At 52.5% G+C, this 17,500-nt stretch overlaps 10 pseudogenes; all 10 read right to left on the reverse strand.

Moving 5' to 3' along the window:
• Nucleotides 1-2,132: 2,132 nt before the first annotated feature.
• LOC137329474 (U2 spliceosomal RNA) lies at nt 2,133-2,249 on the reverse strand (annotated as a pseudogene).
• Nucleotides 2,250-3,210: 961 nt separating this feature from the next.
• Nucleotides 3,211-3,327, reverse strand: LOC137329475 (U2 spliceosomal RNA; annotated as a pseudogene).
• Nucleotides 3,328-4,288: 961 nt separating this feature from the next.
• Nucleotides 4,289-4,405, reverse strand: LOC137329359 (U2 spliceosomal RNA; annotated as a pseudogene).
• A 965-nt stretch (nt 4,406-5,370) lies between these two features.
• LOC137329206 (U2 spliceosomal RNA) lies at nt 5,371-5,487 on the reverse strand (annotated as a pseudogene).
• Nucleotides 5,488-7,112: 1,625 nt separating this feature from the next.
• LOC137329081 (U2 spliceosomal RNA) lies at nt 7,113-7,229 on the reverse strand (annotated as a pseudogene).
• A 947-nt stretch (nt 7,230-8,176) lies between these two features.
• On the reverse strand, nt 8,177-8,293 carry LOC137329168 (U2 spliceosomal RNA; annotated as a pseudogene).
• A 4,466-nt stretch (nt 8,294-12,759) lies between these two features.
• On the reverse strand, nt 12,760-12,876 carry LOC137329478 (U2 spliceosomal RNA; annotated as a pseudogene).
• Nucleotides 12,877-13,837: 961 nt separating this feature from the next.
• Nucleotides 13,838-13,954, reverse strand: LOC137329479 (U2 spliceosomal RNA; annotated as a pseudogene).
• A 961-nt stretch (nt 13,955-14,915) lies between these two features.
• LOC137329360 (U2 spliceosomal RNA) lies at nt 14,916-15,032 on the reverse strand (annotated as a pseudogene).
• A 965-nt stretch (nt 15,033-15,997) lies between these two features.
• LOC137329208 (U2 spliceosomal RNA) lies at nt 15,998-16,114 on the reverse strand (annotated as a pseudogene).
• Nucleotides 16,115-17,500: the final 1,386 nt, after the last annotated feature.

Consider the following 17,500-nt stretch of genomic DNA (forward strand, 5'->3'; position numbering starts at 1 on the left):
CGCCTTTTCCTCCCCTTGACAAACGGACAGACAGACAGTCAGACAGTCAGTCCAGTTCGGGAGCGCAGCTTTCATTAAGCAATGGCATTTGTGACAACTCATCGTCTGACAGGTTGATGATTTCCCCACACGCCTCCTGCCGAATAAAAGGCTCACCCTCCCGGACACTACCCCCAGAATCACCCACCCCGCCCCCCCGGGGTGAATATTAAGCCCGAGAACACCGACTGTAACCAACCGCAGTGAAAAGTTGAAGTGGCAACTCATTAACCAGATTTATTTTGGGCAACTCATTAACCAGATTTTTTGTTCATTTGGTTTATGAGTTGCCAAGTGTAAATCTGGTTAATGAGTTGCCACTTCAACTTTTCACTGCGGTTGGTTACAGTCGGTGTTCTCGGGCTTAATATTCGCCCCGGGGGGGGGGGGGGGGGGTGTATAGCGGGCGATGGCCGGTGTGGAGTGCGTTTTTTGGGGGTTGATTTTCACTTTGCCTCGCTGGTGGAATTTGTGGGAGGCAGGCAAGGGGAATGGTGTGGGCTGGTGGGCGGCAAGGGAGATGCTTGCTTCGGGGTGTTATCCTCACTTTGGTCCGCTGGTGAGAGTAGGCAGCGGCAGGCCGGCAGGCAGGCAGGCAGGCAAGTGTGATGTAGTGTGGGGTGCAGTGCAGTGCGGTGCGGTGCTGCCCTGTCGTTTATGAAAGGTTGTAATGACACTGCTTTGCAGCTGACCATGTCCACTGATTTGTGACGCCCGTATGGAGGCTGATATCTCAGGAGGGCCGAGGCCGATTTCCTCCGGGGACGGCTCGTCGCGTGCGGCAGGACGAGGCGCAGCGGACGGTACCGAGCGCTCGGAGGTGCGGCGCTGCCCGCCGGAGGTACAGCGAAAGGCTGCAAACCGCTTTCCGCCTGCTAACTCGGCGGCCGTCAGACCGACCGACTCCGCTTTACCACCGGAGCTAGAGTCGGGCAAGGGGCACCGAAGGGTACCGGAAGGATCGCGTTCGCACGACGGGAAGTCGACTAGCGGGCCGCCGAAAGCGAGCCGGGGGCCCCCGGTTTTTCTGTCCCACCTGGAGACTGATATCTCAGGAAGGCCGAGGCCGATTTCCTCCGGGGACGGCTCGTCGCGTGCGGCAGGACGAGGCGCAGCGGACGGTACCGAGCGCTCGGAGGTGCGGCGCTGCCCGCCGGAGGTACAGCGAAAGTCTGCGAACCGCTTTCCGCCTCCTCTCACCGCACGGCTCTCCTTTTCACCCACTGGCGGATTTTCACCCTCCGACTGCTCGCTACCGTCCGCTGCGCCTGGTCCGGGCCCTGTCCATTGTCATGTTAATGGCAGGGCGGGGCAGGACTGCTTTCACCAGGAACCCGGTTTTCTGGGTCAGAGGTTCCAGGGGACCTGTTTTGTGCGGACTTCCCTGTGTCCGTCCCTCCATGCCTTCCCCCCAGGACTTCCTTCTGAACACCTTTGTCGTTTGAGCGAGGGCCAAAAGCCTGCCTGTGAAAGGGAAGGATCAGCCGGTCAGCCCCCTGTTGGTCGCTGCTGCCAGTGCAGCAGGCGTGCGTGTGTATTCGGCCTCGTGTCCAGGTCCCTCAGGGACTTGAGGCAACTCTCCCCGGTGGTCTCGTGGTCAGGACCGGGCTTCGAATCCCGGTTGGGGGGGGATGACTTTCTGCTGCAGATTAATTGGCACCTCTGAAAGAAAGTCTCCCCTCCTGAGCGTAAAGCTCCACCCTCACCACCACCACCACCGCCACCTTTTCCTCCCCTTGACAAACAGACAGACAGACAGACAGACAGACAGTCAGTCCAGTTCGGGAGCGCAGCTTTCATTTGGAAGCAGACCCTGCTTGTTTAAAGTCAACGACGCCAAGTTATTTTGCACTTTGAATTATATCGCTCCGTGCGAGCGGCACTCAGCCTTGGAGAAGAAAAAAATACCACTGAGCTGAGAAAGTTCTTTTTAAAAAGGTTTCCTTCCACAGCAGCTCTGAGTGAGAGAGAGAGAGAGATATCAGCTTTATTCTCAGTAATAATACACACACACACACACACACACACACACACACACACACACACAGAGACACTGGGAAAGAGCTGATTTTCCTTTTGAATATCTCCCCACGGGGAGCTGCACCGTTCCCAGAAACACTGCAATACTGGGTCGATGCGTGGAGTGGACGGAGCAAGCCCCTATTCCATCTCCCTGTTCTAAAAATCAATTAAAAATAATAATAAATAATATGTGTGTGTGTGTGTGTGTGTGTGTGTGTGTGTGTGTCGGTGTCAGTATCAGTCAGTGAGTCAGTGTCTCTCTCTCTCTCTCTCTCACTCAGAGCTGCTGTGGAAGGAAACTTTTTTAAAAAGAACTTGCATATTGAAAGAAAGATGTGTCTCAAGCTGCCGGGCCCTGTCCATTGTCATGTCAATGGCAGGACTGCTTTCACCAGGAACCCGTTTTTCTGGGTCAGAGGTTCCAGGGGACCTGTTTTGTGCGGACTTCCCTGTGTCCGTCCCTCCCTGCCTGCCTTCCCCCCAGGACTTCCTTCTGAACACCTTTGTCGTTTCAGCGAGGGCCAAAAGCCTGCCTGTGAAAGGGAAGGATCAGCCGGTCAGCCCCCTGTTGGTCGCTGCTGCCAGTGCAGCAGGCGTGCGTGTGTATTCGGCCTCGTGTCCAGGTCCCTCAGGGACTTGAGGCAACTCTCCCCGGTGGTCTCGTGGTCAGGACCGGGCTTCGAATCCCGGTCGGGGGGGATGGCTTTCTGCTGCAGATTAATTGGCACCTCTGAAAGAAAGTCTCCCCTCCTGAGCGTAAAGCTCCACCCTCACCACCACCGCCGCCTTTTCCACCCCTTGACAAACAGACAGACAGACAGACAGTCAGTCCAGTTCGGGAGCGCAGCTTTCATTTGGAAGCAGACCCTGCTTGTTTCAAGTCAACGACGCCAAGTTATTTTGCACTTTGAATTATATCGCTACGTGCGAGCGGCACTCAGCCTTGGAGAAGAAAAAAATACCACTGAGCTGAGAAAGTTCTTTTTAAAAAGGTTTCCTTCCACAGCAGCTCTGAGTGAGAGAGAGAGAGGGAGAGAGAGAGAGAGAGAGATATCAGCTTTATTCTCAGTAATAATACACACACACACACACACACACACACAGAGACACTGGGAAAGAGCTGATTTTCCTTTTGAATATCTCCCCACGGGGAGCTGCACCGTTCCCAGAAACACTGCAATACTGGGTCGATGCGTGGAGTGGACGGAGCAAGCCCCTATTCCATCTCCCTGTTCTAAAAATCAATTAAAAATAATAATAAATAATATGTGTGTGTGTGTGTGTGTGTGTGTGTGTGTGTGTGTCGGTGTCAGTATCAGTCAGTGAGTCAGTGTCTCTCTCTCTCTCTCTCTCACTCAGAGCTGCTGTGGAAGGAAACTTTTTTAAAAAGAACTTGCATATTGAAAGAAAGATGTGTCTCAAGCTGCCGGGCCCTGTCCATTGTCATGTCAATGGCAGGACTGCTTTCACCAGGAACCCGTTTTTCTGGGTCAGAGGTTCCAGGGGACCTGTTTTGTGCGGACTTCCCTGTGTCCGTCCCTCCCTGCCTGCCTTCCCCCCAGGACTTCCTTCTGAACACCTTTGTCGTTTCAGCGAGGGCCAAAAGCCTGCCTGTGAAAGGGAAGGATCAGCCGGTCAGCCCCCTGTTGGTCGCTGCTGCCAGTGCAGCAGGCGTGCGTGTGTATTCGGCCTCGTGTCCAGGTCCCTCAGGGACTTGAGGCAACTCTCCCCGGTGGTCTCGTGGTCAGGACCGGGCTTCGAATCCCGGTCGGGGGGGATGGCTTTCTGCTGCAGATTAATTGGCACCTCTGAAAGAAAGTCTCCCCTCCTGAGCGTAAAGCTCCACCCTCACCACCACCGCCGCCTTTTCCACCCCTTGACAAACAGACAGACAGACAGACAGTCAGTCCAGTTCGGGAGCGCAGCTTTCATTTGGAAGCAGACCCTGCTTGTTTCAAGTCAACGACGCCAAGTTATTTTGCACTTTGAATTATATCGCTACGTGCGAGCGGCACTCAGCCTTGGAGAAGAAAAAAATACCACTGAGCTGAGAAAGTTCTTTTTAAAAAGGTTTCCTTCCACAGCAGCTCTGAGTGAGAGAGAGAGAGGGAGAGAGAGAGAGAGAGAGATATCAGCTTTATTCTCAGTAATAATACACACACACACACACACACACACACAGAGACACTGGGAAAGAGCTGATTTTCCTTTTGAATATCTCCCCACGGGGAGCTGCACCGTTCCCAGAGACACTGCAATACTGGGTCGATGCGTGGAGTGGACGGAGCAAGCCCCTATTCCATCTCCCTGTTCTAAAAATCAATTAAAAATAATAATAAATAATATGTGTGTGTGTGTGTGTGTGTGTGTGTGTGTGTGTGTGTCGGTGTCAGTATCAGTCAGTGAGTCAGTGTCTCTCTCTCTCTCTCTCTCTCTCTCTCACTCAGAGCTGCTGTGGAAGGAAACTTTTTTAAAAAGGACTTGCATATTGAAAGAAAGATGTGTCTCAAGCTGCCGGGCCCTGTCCATTGTCATGTCAATGGCAGGACTGCTTTCACCAGGAACCCGTTTTTCTGGGTCAGAGGTTCCAGGGGACCTGTTTTGTGCGGACTTCCCTGTGTCCGTCCCTCCCTGCCTGCCTTCCCCCCAGGACTTCCTTCTGAACACCTTTGTCGTTTGAGCGAGGGCCAAAAGCCTGCCTGTGAAAGGGAAGGATCAGCCGGTCAGCCCCCTGTTGGTCGCTGCTGCCAGTGCAGCAGGCGTGCGTGTGTATTCGGCCTCGTGTCCAGGTCCCTCAGGGACTTGAGGCAACTCTCCCCGGTGGTCATGTGGTCAGGACCGGGCTTCGAATCCCGGTCGGGGGGGATGACTTTCTGCTGCAGATTAATTGGCACCTCTGAAAGAAAGTCTCCCCTCCTGAGCGTAAAGCTCCACCCTCACCACCACCGCCGCCTTTTCCACCCCTTGACAAACAGACAGACAGACAGACAGACAGTCAGTCCAGTTCGGGAGCGCAGCTTTCATTTGGAAGCAGACCCTGCTTGTTTCAAGTCAACGACGCCAAGTTATTTTGCACTTTGAATTATATCGCTACGTGCGAGCGGCACTCAGCCTTGGAGAAGAAAAAAATACCACTGAGCTGAGAAAGGTCTTTTTAAAACGGTTTCCTTCCACAGCAGCTCTGAGTGAGAGAGAGAGAGAGAGAGAGAGATATCAGCTTTATTCTCAGTAATAATACACACACACACACACACACACACTCAGAGACACTGGGAAAGAGCTGTTTTTCCTTTTGAATATCTCCCCACAGGGAGCTGCACCGTTCCCAGAAACACTGCAATACTGGGTCGATGCGTGGAGTGGACAGAGCAAGCCCCTTTTCCATCTCCCTGTTCTAAAAATCAATTTAAAATAATAATAAATAATATGTGTGTGTGTGTGTGTGTGTGTGTCGGTGTCAGTATCAGTCAGTCAGTCAGTGTCTCTCTCTCTCTCTCCCTCACACTCAGAGCTGCTGTGGAAGGAAACTTTTTTAAAAAGAACTTGCATATTGAAAGAAAGATGTGTCTCAAGCTGCCGGGCCCTGTCCATTGTCATGTCAATGGCAGGACTGCTTTCACCAGGAACCCGGTTTTGTGGGTCAGAGGTTCCAAAGGACCTGTTTTGTGCGGACTTCCCTGTGTCCGTCCCTCCCTGCCTGCCTTCCCCCCAGGACTTCCTTCTGAACAGCTTTGTCGTTTAAAATAATAATAAATAATATGTGTGTGTGTGTGTGTGTGTGTGTGTGTGTGTGTGTCGGTGTCAGTATCAGTCAGTGAGTCAGTGTCTCTCTCTCTCTCTCTCTCTCTCTCTCTCTCACTCAGAGCTGCTGTGGAAGGAAACTTTTTTAAAAAGGACTTGCATATTGAAAGAAAGATGTGTCTCAAGCTGCCGGGCCCTGTCCATTGTCATGTCAATGGCAGGACTGCTTTCACCAGGAACCCGGTTTTCTGGGTCAGAGGTTCCAGGGGACCTGTTTTGTGCGGACTTCCCTGTGTCCGTCCCTCCCTGCCTGCCTTCCCCCCAGGACTTCCTTCTGAACACCTTTGTCGTTTAAAATAATAATAAATAGTATGTGTGTGTGTGTGTGTCGGTGTCAGTATCAGTCAGTCAGTCAGTGTCTCTCTCTCTCTCTCTCTCTCTCTCTCACTCAGAGCTGCTGTGGAAGGAAACTTTTTTAAAAAGAACTTGCTTATTGAAAGAAAGATGTGTCTCAAGCTGCCGGGCCCTGTCCATTGTCCTGTCAATGGCAGGACTGCTTTCACCAGGAACCCGTTTTTCTGGGTCAGAGGTTCCAGGGGACCTGTTTTGTGCGGACTTCCCTGTGTCCGTCCCTCCCTGCCTGCCTTCCCCCCAGGACTTCCTTCTGAACACCTTTGTCGTTTCAGCGAGGGCCAAAAGCCTGCCTGTGAAAGGGAAGGATCAGCCGGTCAGCCCCCTGCTGGTCGCTGCTGCCAGTGCAGCAGGCGTGCGTGTGTATTCGGCCTCGTGTCCAGGTCCCTCAGGGACTTGAGGCAACTCTCCCCGGTGGTCTTGTGGTCAGGACCGGGCTTCGAATCCCGGTCGGGGGGGATGACTTTCTGCTACAGATTAATTGGCACCTCTGAAAGAAAGTCTCCCCTCCTGAGCGTATAGCTCCACCCTCACCACCACCGCCGCCTTTTCCTCCCCTTGACAAGCAGACAGACAGACAGACAGACAGTCCAGTTCGGGAGCGCAGCTTTCATTTGGAAGCAGACCCTGCTTGTTTAAAGTCAACGACGCCAAGTTATTTTGCACTTTGAATTATATCGCTACGTGCGAGCGGCACTCAGCCTTGGAGAAGAAAAAAATACCACTGAGCTGAGAAAGTTCTTTTTAAAACGGTTTCCTTCCACAGCAGCTCTGAGTGAGAGAGAGAGAGAGAGAGAGAGATATCAGCTTTATTCTCAGTAATAAAACACACACACACACACACACACACACAGAGACACTGGGAAAGAGCTGTTTTTCCTTTTGAATATCTCCCCACGGGGAGCTGCACCGTTCCCAGAAACACTGCAATACTGGGTCGATGCGTGGAGTGGACGGAGCAAGCCCCTATTCCATCTCCCTGTTCGAAAAATCAATTTAAAATAATAATAAATAATATGTGTGTGTGTGTGTGTGTGTGTGTGTCGGTGTCAGTATCAGTCAGTGAGTCAGTGTCTCTCTCTCTCTCTCTCTCTCTCTCACTCATAGCTGCTGTGGAAGGAAACTTTTTAAAAAAGAACTTGCTTATTGAAAGAAAGATGTGTCTCAAGCTGCCGGGCCCTGTCCATTGTCATGTCAATGGCAGGACTGCTTTCACCAGGAACCCGTTTTTCTGGGTCAGAGGTTCCAGGGGACCTGTTTTGTGCGGACTTCCCTGTGTCCGTCCCTCCCTGCCTGCCTTCCCCCCAGGACTTCCTTCTGAACACCTTTGTCGTTTGAGCGAGGGCCAAAAGCCTGCCTGTGAAAGGGAAGGATCAGCCGGTCAGCCCCCTGTTGGTCGCTGCTGCCAGTGCAGCAGGCGTGCGTGTGTCCTCGGCCTCGTGTCCAGGTCCCTCAGGGACTTGAGGCAACTCTCCCCGGTGGTCTCGTGGTCAGGACCGGGCTTCGAATCCCGGTCGGGGGGGATGACTTTCTGCTACAGATTAATTGGCACCTCTGAAAGAAAGTCTCCCCTCCTGAGCGTAAAGCTCCACCCTCACCACCACCGCCGCCTTTTCCACCCCTTGACAAACGGACAGACAGACAGACAGACAGACAGTCAGTCAGTCCAGTTCGGGAGCGCAGCTTTCATTTGGAAGCAGACCCTGCTTGTTTAAAGTCAACGACGCCAAGTTATTTTGCACTTTGAATTATATCGCTACGTGCGAGCGGCACTCAGCCTTGGAGAAGAAAGAAATACCACTGAGCTGAGAAAGTTCTTTTTAAAAAGGTTTCCTTCCACAGCAGCTCTGAGTGAGAGAGAGAGAGAGATCAGCTTTATTCTCAGTAATAACACACACACACACACACACACACACAGAGACACTGGGAAAGAGCTGTTTTTCCTTTTGAATATCTCCCCACGGGGAGCTGCACCGTTCCCAGAAACACTGCAATACTGGGTCGATGCGTGGAGTGGACAGAGCAAGCCCCTAGTCCATCTCCCTGTTCTAAAAATCAATTTAAAATAATAATAAATAATATGTGTGTGTGTGTGTGTGTCGGTGTCAGTATCAGTCAGTGTCTCTCTCTCTCTCTCTCTCACTCAGAGCTGCTGTGGAAGGAAACTTTTTTAAAAAGAACTTGCTTATTGAAAGAAAGATGTGTCTCAAGCTGCCGGGCCCTGTCCATTGTCATGTCAGTGGCAGGACTGCTTTCACCAGGAACCCGTTTTTCTGGGTCAGAGGTTCCAGGGGACCTGTTTTGTGCGGACTTCCCTGTGTCCGTCCCTCCCTGCCTGCCTTCCCCCCAGGACTTCCTTCTGAACACCTTTGTCGTTTAAAATAATAATAAATAATATGTGTGTGTGTGTGTGTGTGTCGGTGTCAGTATCAGTCAGTGAGTCAGTGTCTCTCTCTCTCTCTCTCTCTCTCTCACACTCAGAGCTGCTGTGGAAGGAAACTTTTTTAAAAAGAACTTGCTTATTGAAAGAAAGATGTGTCTCAAGCTGCCGGGCCCTGTCCATTGTCATGTCAGTGGCAGGACTGCTTTCACCAGGAACCCTTCCCTGCCATTGCAGTGTTGATTTGGTCCTTATGCAAATTTAGGGGCGGAGCCAGCACACAAACGACCAATCACAGCAAAGTCCGCACTTTGCGAGCGCACGAGGTCGCGGCCAGCGTTCCAGTCCGCTCAGATCCAAATAAGCCCGAAAAGGAACACGCTCGATCTTAGCCAAAAGGCCGAGAAGCGATACCGCACTCGATGCGAATTGATCTCGGGTCCTGTTTGCCCTCCCTCTTTGTTCTCTGGCTGCCGGTGTTGAAAGCAGTCTCGAAGCACTGCCGTTCTCTCCCACTCTGGCCACATTTTTTGCCACCGTTTCTAATTGCAACAGTGGATGAGTTTAAAGAAGTTGCCGTTTTTTCCTTTCTTGCCAGGATTGCTTGACAGATTGGTAAATTTGCCAGTAGGCCACCAATCAGATGGGAGAGGGTTGTGTCTCAACGGACCTCCGTCAGTCAGTCTCAGTCACTAACGAACTGCCGTGGAAGGAAACCTCTTTGAGTAAAACTAGTGACGTGACGTGTCTCACAATGAGCGAGCGAGTGAGATTGCAACGGCCAATTGAGAAAGAGGTGAGGTGCTGACAATCAGCAGCTCGTGTTGAAACATTCATTCCACGGCAGGCAAGACCAATCAAAAAAAATACTGCAGATGCTGGCTCGGCTCGGCTGGCTGGCTGGCTGGCTGGCTGGCTGGCTGGCTGGCTGGAAATGGGAAATAAAAACACAAGGCGTGTTAAAGGCTGGTTAAACTGTCGAAAGAAACAAGGCGTTAATGTTTCAGAAGCGCCTATTGAAAGGTGTCTCTCAAGCTGCTCCCTGACTGGGCCCTGTCCGTTGTCATGTTAATCGCTGGTTAAACTGTCGGAAGAAACAAGGCGTTAATGTTTCAGAAGCGCCTATTGAAAGGTGTCTCTCAAGCTGCTCCCTGACTGGGCCCTGTCCGTTGTCATGTTAATCCCAGGGCGGGGCGGGACTGCTTTGACCGGGAGACCTGTTTTCTGGGACGCAGGTGTGACATTCCAGGGAGGCACCTACTTTGTGCTGATTCGAAACGACCACGACAACGGCAACTTGCAGTTCTATATTACAACAACAACAACGCGCGTGTGGTAGTTGGGAGGGGCTGCGTTCGCGCTCTCCCCCCTGCATTGAAACTCAAAGTTCGATTTTCAATCCCATAGTCCACCAATCGGATGGGAGACGGTGTGTGTGTGTGTGTGTGTGTGTGTGTGTCAGTGTCAGTGTCAGTGTCAGTGTCAGTCTCTCTCTCTCTCTCTCTCTCTCTCACTCTTACTCAGAGCTGCTGTGGAAGGAAACCTTTTTAAAAAGAACTTGCATATTGAAAAAAAGATGTGTCTCAAGCTGCCGGGCCCTGTCCATTGTCACGTTAATGGCAGGACGGGGCAGGACTGCTTTGACCAGGAGACCTGTTTTCTGGGACGCAGGTGTGAGATTCCAGGGGACCTGCTTTGTGCTGATTTCCCTGCCTCCCTCCCTCCCCCCCAGGACTTCCTTCTGAACACCTTTGTCGTTTGAGCGAGGGCCAAAAGCCTGCCTGTGAAAGGGAAGGATCAGCCGGTCAGCCCCCTGCTGGTCGCTGCTGCCAGTGCAGCAGGCGTGCGTGTGTCCTCGGCCTCGTGTCCAGGTCCCTCAGGGACTTGAGGCAGCTCTCCCCGGTGGTCTCGTGGTCAGGACCGGGCTTCGAATCCCGGTCGGGGGGGGATGACTTTCTGCTGCAGATTAATTGGCATGAAGGAAAGTCTCCCCTCCTGAGCGTAAAGCTCCACCCTCACCACCACCACCGCCTTTTCCTCCCCTTGACAAACGGACAGACAGACAGTCAGACAGTCAGTCCAGTTCGGGAGCGCAGCTTTCATTAAGCAATGGCATTTGTGACAACTCATCGTCTGACAGGTTGATGATTTCCCCACACGCCTCCTGCCGAATAAAAGGCTCACCCTCCCGGACACTACCCCCAGAATCACCCACCCCGCCCCCCCGGGGTGAATATTAAGCCCGAGAACACCGACTGTAACCAACCGCAGTGAAAAGTTGAAGTGGCAACTCATTAACCAGATTTATTTTGGGCAACTCATTAACCAGATTTTTTGTTCATTTGGTTTATGAGTTGCCAAGTGTAAATCTGGTTAATGAGTTGCCACTTCAACTTTTCACTGCGGTTGGTTACAGTCGGTGTTCTCGGGCTTAATATTCGCCCCGGGGGGGGGGGGGGGGGGGTGTATAGCGGGCGATGGCCGGTGTGGAGTGCGTTTTTTGGGGGTTGATTTTCACTTTGCCTCGCTGGTGGAATTTGTGGGAGGCAGGCAAGGGGAATGGTGTGGGCTGGTGGGCGGCAAGGGAGATGCTTGCTTCGGGGTGTTATCCTCACTTTGGTCCGCTGGTGAGAGTAGGCAGCGGCAGGCCGGCAGGCAGGCAGGCAGGCAAGTGTGATGTAGTGTGGGGTGCAGTGCAGTGCAGTGCGGTGCGGTGCTGCCCTGTCGTTTATGAAAGGTTGTAATGACACTGCTTTGCAGCTGACCATGTCCACTGATTTGTGACGCCCGTATGGAGGCTGATATCTCAGGAGGGCCGAGGCCGATTTCCTCCGGGGACGGCTCGTCGCGTGCGGCAGGACGAGGCGCAGCGGACGGTACCGAGCGCTCGGAGGTGCGGCGCTGCCCGCCGGAGGTACAGCGAAAGGCTGCAAACCGCTTTCCGCCTGCTAACTCGGCGGCCGTCAGACCGACCGACTCCGCTTTACCACCGGAGCTAGAGTCGGGCAAGGGGCACCGAAGGGTACCGGAAGGATCGCGTTCGCACGACGGGAAGTCGACTAGCGGGCCGCCGAAAGCGAGCCGGGGGCCCCCGGTTTTTCTGTCCCACCTGGAGACTGATATCTCAGGAAGGCCGAGGCCGATTTCCTCCGGGGACGGCTGGTCGCGTGCGGCAGGACGAGGCGCAGCGGACGGTACCGAGCGCTCGGAGGTGCGGCGCTGCCCGCCGGAGGTACAGCGAAAGTCTGCGAACCGCTTTCCGCCTCCTCTCACCGCACGGCTCTCCTTTTCACCCACTGGCGGATTTTCACCCTCCGACTGCTCGCTACCGTCCGCTGCGCCTGGTCCGGGCCCTGTCCATTGTCATGTTAATGGCAGGGCGGGGCAGGACTGCTTTCACCAGGAACCCGGTTTTCTGGGTCAGAGGTTCCAGGGGACCTGTTTTGTGCGGACTTCCCTGTGTCCGTCCCTCCATGCCTTCCCCCCAGGACTTCCTTCTGAACACCTTTGTCGTTTGAGCGAGGGCCAAAAGCCTGCCTGTGAAAGGGAAGGATCAGCCGGTCAGCCCCCTGTTGGTCGCTGCTGCCAGTGCAGCAGGCGTGCGTGTGTATTCGGCCTCGTGTCCAGGTCCCTCAGGGACTTGAGGCAACTCTCCCCGGTGGTCTCGTGGTCAGGACCGGGCTTCGAATCCCGGTTGGGGGGGGATGACTTTCTGCTGCAGATTAATTGGCACCTCTGAAAGAAAGTCTCCCCTCCTGAGCGTAAAGCTCCACCCTCACCACCACCACCACCGCCACCTTTTCCTCCCCTTGACAAACAGACAGACAGACAGACAGACAGACAGTCAGTCCAGTTCGGGAGCGCAGCTTTCATTTGGAAGCAGACCCTGCTTGTTTAAAGTCAACGACGCCAAGTTATTTTGCACTTTGAATTATATCGCTCCGTGCGAGCGGCACTCAGCCTTGGAGAAGAAAAAAATACCACTGAGCTGAGAAAGTTCTTTTTAAAAAGGTTTCCTTCCACAGCAGCTCTGAGTGAGAGAGAGAGAGAGATATCAGCTTTATTCTCAGTAATAATACACACACACACACACACACACACACACACACACACACACACAGAGACACTGGGAAAGAGCTGATTTTCCTTTTGAATATCTCCCCACGGGGAGCTGCACCGTTCCCAGAAACACTGCAATACTGGGTCGATGCGTGGAGTGGACGGAGCAAGCCCCTATTCCATCTCCCTGTTCTAAAAATCAATTAAAAATAATAATAAATAATATGTGTGTGTGTGTGTGTGTGTGTGTGTGTGTGTGTGTCGGTGTCAGTATCAGTCAGTGAGTCAGTGTCTCTCTCTCTCTCTCTCTCACTCAGAGCTGCTGTGGAAGGAAACTTTTTTAAAAAGAACTTGCATATTGAAAGAAAGATGTGTCTCAAGCTGCCGGGCCCTGTCCATTGTCATGTCAATGGCAGGACTGCTTTCACCAGGAACCCGTTTTTCTGGGTCAGAGGTTCCAGGGGACCTGTTTTGTGCGGACTTCCCTGTGTCCGTCCCTCCCTGCCTGCCTTCCCCCCAGGACTTCCTTCTGAACACCTTTGTCGTTTCAGCGAGGGCCAAAAGCCTGCCTGTGAAAGGGAAGGATCAGCCGGTCAGCCCCCTGTTGGTCGCTGCTGCCAGTGCAGCAGGCGTGCGTGTGTATTCGGCCTCGTGTCCAGGTCCCTCAGGGACTTGAGGCAACTCTCCCCGGTGGTCTCGTGGTCAGGACCGGGCTTCGAATCCCGGTCGGGGGGGATGGCTTTCTGCTGCAGATTAATTGGCACCTCTGAAAGAAAGTCTCCCCTCCTGAGCGTAAAGCTCCACCCTCACCACCACCGCCGCCTTTTCCACCCCTTGACAAACAGACAGACAGACAGACAGTCAGTCCAGTTCGGGAGCGCAGCTTTCATTTGGAAGCAGACCCTGCTTGTTTCAAGTCAACGACGCCAAGTTATTTTGCACTTTGAATTATATCGCTACGTGCGAGCGGCACTCAGCCTTGGAGAAGAAAAAAATACCACTGAGCTGAGAAAGTTCTTTTTAAAAAGGTTTCCTTCCACAGCAGCTCTGAGTGAGAGAGAGAGAGGGAGAGAGAGAGAGAGAGAGATATCAGCTTTATTCTCAGTAATAATACACACACACACACACACACACACACAGAGACACTGGGAAAGAGCTGATTTTCCTTTTGAATATCTCCCCACGGGGAGCTGCACCGTTCCCAGAAACACTGCAATACTGGGTCGATGCGTGGAGTGGACGGAGCAAGCCCCTATTCCATCTCCCTGTTCTAAAAATCAATTAAAAATAATAATAAATAATATGTGTGTGTGTGTGTGTGTGTGTGTGTGTGTGTGTGTCGGTGTCAGTATCAGTCAGTGAGTCAGTGTCTCTCTCTCTCTCTCTCTCACTCAGAGCTGCTGTGGAAGGAAACTTTTTTAAAAAGAACTTGCATATTGAAAGAAAGATGTGTCTCAAGCTGCCGGGCCCTGTCCATTGTCATGTCAATGGCAGGACTGCTTTCACCAGGAACCCGTTTTTCTGGGTCAGAGGTTCCAGGGGACCTGTTTTGTGCGGACTTCCCTGTGTCCGTCCCTCCCTGCCTGCCTTCCCCCCAGGACTTCCTTCTGAACACCTTTGTCGTTTCAGCGAGGGCCAAAAGCCTGCCTGTGAAAGGGAAGGATCAGCCGGTCAGCCCCCTGTTGGTCGCTGCTGCCAGTGCAGCAGGCGTGCGTGTGTATTCGGCCTCGTGTCCAGGTCCCTCAGGGACTTGAGGCAACTCTCCCCGGTGGTCTCGTGGTCAGGACCGGGCTTCGAATCCCGGTCGGGGGGGATGGCTTTCTGCTGCAGATTAATTGGCACCTCTGAAAGAAAGTCTCCCCTCCTGAGCGTAAAGCTCCACCCTCACCACCACCGCCGCCTTTTCCACCCCTTGACAAACAGACAGACAGACAGACAGTCAGTCCAGTTCGGGAGCGCAGCTTTCATTTGGAAGCAGACCCTGCTTGTTTCAAGTCAACGACGCCAAGTTATTTTGCACTTTGAATTATATCGCTACGTGCGAGCGGCACTCAGCCTTGGAGAAGAAAAAAATACCACTGAGCTGAGAAAGTTCTTTTTAAAAAGGTTTCCTTCCACAGCAGCTCTGAGTGAGAGAGAGAGAGGGAGAGAGAGAGAGAGAGAGATATCAGCTTTATTCTCAGTAATAATACACACACACACACACACACACACACAGAGACACTGGGAAAGAGCTGATTTTCCTTTTGAATATCTCCCCACGGGGAGCTGCACCGTTCCCAGAGACACTGCAATACTGGGTCGATGCGTGGAGTGGACGGAGCAAGCCCCTATTCCATCTCCCTGTTCTAAAAATCAATTAAAAATAATAATAAATAATATGTGTGTGTGTGTGTGTGTGTGTGTGTGTGTGTGTGTGTCGGTGTCAGTATCAGTCAGTGAGTCAGTGTCTCTCTCTCTCTCTCTCTCTCTCTCTCACTCAGAGCTGCTGTGGAAGGAAACTTTTTTAAAAAGGACTTGCATATTGAAAGAAAGATGTGTCTCAAGCTGCCGGGCCCTGTCCATTGTCATGTCAATGGCAGGACTGCTTTCACCAGGAACCCGTTTTTCTGGGTCAGAGGTTCCAGGGGACCTGTTTTGTGCGGACTTCCCTGTGTCCGTCCCTCCCTGCCTGCCTTCCCCCCAGGACTTCCTTCTGAACACCTTTGTCGTTTGAGCGAGGGCCAAAAGCCTGCCTGTGAAAGGGAAGGATCAGCCGGTCAGCCCCCTGTTGGTCGCTGCTGCCAGTGCAGCAGGCGTGCGTGTGTATTCGGCCTCGTGTCCAGGTCCCTCAGGGACTTGAGGCAACTCTCCCCGGTGGTCATGTGGTCAGGACCGGGCTTCGAATCCCGGTCGGGGGGGATGACTTTCTGCTGCAGATTAATTGGCACCTCTGAAAGAAAGTCTCCCCTCCTGAGCGTAAAGCTCCACCCTCACCACCACCGCCGCCTTTTCCACCCCTTGACAAACAGACAGACAGACAGACAGACAGTCAGTCCAGTTCGGGAGCGCAGCTTTCATTTGGAAGCAGACCCTGCTTGTTTCAAGTCAACGACGCCAAGTTATTTTGCACTTTGAATTATATCGCTACGTGCGAGCGGCACTCAGCCTTGGAGAAGAAAAAAATACCACTGAGCTGAGAAAGGTCTTTTTAAAACGGTTTCCTTCCACAGCAGCTCTGAGTGAGAGAGAGAGAGAGAGAGAGAGATATCAGCTTTATTCTCAGTAATAATACACACACACACACACACACACACTCAGAGACACTGGGAAAGAGCTGTTTTTCCTTTTGAATATCTCCCCACAGGGAGCTGCACCGTTCCCAGAAACACTGCAATACTGGGTCGATGCGTGGAGTGGACAGAGCAAGCCCCTTTTCCATCTCCCTGTTCTAAAAATCAATTTAAAATAATAATAAATAATATGTGTGTGTGTGTGTGTGTGTGTGTCGGTGTCAGTATCAGTCAGTCAGTCAGTGTCTCTCTCTCTCTCTCCCTCACACTCAGAGCTGCTGTGGAAGGAAACTTTTTTAAAAAGAACTTGCATATTGAAAGAAAGATGTGTCTCAAGCTGCCGGGCCCTGTCCATTGTCATGTCAATGGCAGGACTGCTTTCACCAGGAACCCGGTTTTGTGGGTCAGAGGTTCCAAAGGACCTGTTTTGTGCGGACTTCCCTGTGTCCGTCCCTCCCTGCCTGCCTTCCCCCCAGGACTTCCTTCTGAACAGCTTTGTCGTTTAAAATAATAATAAATAATATGTGTGTGTGTGTGTGTGTGTGTGTGTGTGTGTGTGTCGGTGTCAGTATCAGTCAGTGAGTCAGTGTCTCTCTCTCTCTCTCTCTCTCTCTCTCTCTCACTCAGAGCTGCTGTGGAAGGAAACTTTTTTAAAAAGGACTTGCATATTGAAAGAAAGATGTGTCTCAAGCTGCCGGGCCCTGTCCATTGTCATGTCAATGGCAGGACTGCTTTCACCAGGAACCCGGTTTTCTGGGTCAGAGGTTCCAGGGGACCTGTTTTGTGCGGACTTCCCTGTGTCCGTCCCTCCCTGCCTGCCTTCCCCCCAGGACTTCCTTCTGAACACCTTTGTCGTTTAAAATAATAATAAATAGTATGTGTGTGTGTGTGTGTCGGTGTCAGTATCAGTCAGTCAGTCAGTGTCTCTCTCTCTCTCTCTCTCTCTCTCTCACTCAGAGCTGCTGTGGAAGGAAACTTTTTTAAAAAGAACTTGCTTATTGAAAGAAAGATGTGTCTCAAGCTGCCGGGCCCTGTCCATTGTCCTGTCAATGGCAGGACTGCTTTCACCAGGAACCCGTTTTTCTGGGTCAGAGGTTCCAGGGGACCTGTTTTGTGCGGACTTCCCTGTGTCCGTCCCTCCCTGCCTGCCTTCCCCCCAGGACTTCCTTCTGAACACCTTTGTCGTTTCAGCGAGGGCCAAAAGCCTGCCTGTGAAAGGGAAGGATCAGCCGGTCAGCCCCCTGCTGGTCGCTGCTGCCAGTGCAGCAGGCGTGCGTGTGTATTCGGCCTCGTGTCCAGGTCCCTCAGGGACTTGAGGCAACTCTCCCCGGTGGTCTCGTGGTCAGGACCGGGCTTCGAATCCCGGTCGGGGGGGATGACTTTCTGCTACAGATTAATTGGCACCTCTGAAAGAAAGTCTCCCCTCCTGAGCGTATAGCTCCACCCTCACCACCACCGCCGCCTTTTCCTCCCCTTGACAAGCAGACAGACAGACAGACAGACAGTCCAGTTCGGGAGCGCAGCTTTCATTTGGAAGCAGACCCTGCTTGTTTAAAGTCAACGACGCCAAGTTATT

This window comes from Heptranchias perlo, chromosome 12, assembly GCF_035084215.1.
Source record: "Heptranchias perlo isolate sHepPer1 chromosome 12, sHepPer1.hap1, whole genome shotgun sequence".
NCBI lineage: Eukaryota > Metazoa > Chordata > Chondrichthyes > Hexanchiformes > Hexanchidae > Heptranchias > Heptranchias perlo.